The following is a 2,367-nucleotide window of genomic DNA, read 5'->3' on the forward strand; positions in this document are numbered from 1 at the left end:
ATATATATATATATATATATATATATATATATATATGTATATATATATAAAAATATAAATATTAAAGATTGTATATTACAATCTATATTTATAAATAATGCTGTTTTTAATATAAAATTGAATACTGATGATTAGAGTGAACTAGGTGTGATTACTAAGACGATTATTTATAATGTACATATTTATTATAATATTTGCGTTTGCTGTATGTAGTGTTCGTGAATTAGTTTTTCTAAACTTTTGTACAGAATCGTGTACATAGTGATTATAAATATTTGGAAAATAAACTTTATTTCGTATGTACTTATTGATTCTATTCTAGTTTATCAGCCTTTACTTATATTTCATAAGCATATTAATGCCGATTTAATCTATTGTTATGGATTACATAAATCTTGTTATATAAATAAAAAAATACAGCTAGACTTAGAATTCTTTATTCACTTTACCCAAAACCTTACAATATTTTCACAACTCGAATGCTAGTGTAACAATGTTACACGTATATATATCTATTTCAGATATCTTAGTACCTGAATATTAACTCGTAGATTTGAGAGATTATTATGTGATATACTAAATGAAAGGCCTTTTTTATACGTATTGATACTAAATGTTGAAAAATTTTCTTCTCTTTTCAATTCTTTTTAAATTGTTTAAATGAAGAGAAATTTTCGAATATAGAGTTCACAAATTTTCACAGTATGAATGTGTTGTTTAATCTTATCGTATTAAATAGACGCAGTTGTGCAGTGAAAGTAAAAATGTACAGTGCAAAGAAACGTAATTACAGTACTAATATTCTCACTGTACAAATTTGTATACAGTCAGTTAGAACCAATGTTGGATATTTACGAGTATAATATAAATTGTTAATGTATAATCTAAATCAAATGATGAAAGCCGTTTCATATTATTCGTCTATCTAATTTATACATATATTGTCCCATTAGTATCCTTTTATTTATTATAAAATTATTTATTCTTTTATTCTTTAATATAACTAATATATAAATTTGAAATCATATTAAGGTTGTGTAAATCTGACGCTATTTAAATGCTTATCAAACATACAGTACAGTATTAAAAATAAAATCATTTTAATGTAATTTAAAAAATAAGATTAACTGAAAAATTATTTTAATTTTCTTTCTTCTATTTGTACCTCTAAAAATGAATTCATTCTTTTATTTTTAAATCTTTTATTCTTTCTTTATAATGTGAGAATTTTTTTTTTATGAATGTCGATTTAAACAATTGTTCAAAGGATAATGCTGAGATACTATGTATATAAATGTTTTGTATATTTTAGCTTGTATATTTCATATTATATATATAGACTGTGCGTGAATAGCCAACATTGATGTAATGAAGAGATAGTCTTCATACCATTTCTTTTTTCAATCTTTTTCTAATTAAATTTGATTGAAAAAGATGTTAGTGAATCATTTAACATTGTATTTAACATCGTATGTACTAAATGTTATGAATTAAATAATATTTTTAAGATGAATATTCAATCGAAAATATTCCATTAAAATAAAATTTCGCTAATTTTTAGAGTTTTTTGTATATCATATAGAGAAGATTTTATTTAAATACAATTTATTCGCTATGTGCAATATGAGCACTCGCCAGAATATAATTCCACATACTTAACGACATTATTTACAAGTTCTACATTGAAAATAAGAAGTAATGTATCTTTTTGTACAGAATATATGTATAAAGACAACGCGAAATCACGTACAAAATTGTGAACAATTCACTGGCAACGCATTTTGCATATAAGCCAAGTATTTATAAATATCATATAAATGAGGCTGAAACTGACGGTAACTTCATTCATGATTAATTGCAAGAATATAATTTAAATCATATAACAACAATAACAAATTGACTCAATTTCTAATTTAAAAATAAAAATGCCATGTACATACAAATAGTATAGATAGTATAAACGTTATATATATATATATACTTGTATATTGTCAATCTTTTATATACATAGTGCCCCGAAATTCATAAATCAAAAATACATAATAAGAGTTCTCGAAAAAATAAATTAAAAGTATTTGCGATTTGTCATTTTGAATAGTAATTTTTGAGACATAAATATTAAAAAATTTAATCAATTATAGCTTATCATTAAACAACCATTTAATCTATAATTTAGTCTATATAATTTAACATATAATTAATCTATTTTTAATTTTCATGTCTTAACAACTATTTCATGAAATTGCAAAACTTTTATAATTTATTTTTTCGAGAACTTTTTTTACTGTGTATATATAAAATTATTCTTCACATAATACTATCCATACAAATAACGAAACTGCAAACTTATTTCATCTCTCTCTCTCT

The sequence above is a fragment of the Atta cephalotes genome (genome assembly GCF_000143395.1).
Source record: "Atta cephalotes unplaced genomic scaffold scaffold00057, whole genome shotgun sequence".
Taxonomy (NCBI): Eukaryota; Metazoa; Arthropoda; class Insecta; order Hymenoptera; family Formicidae; genus Atta; species Atta cephalotes.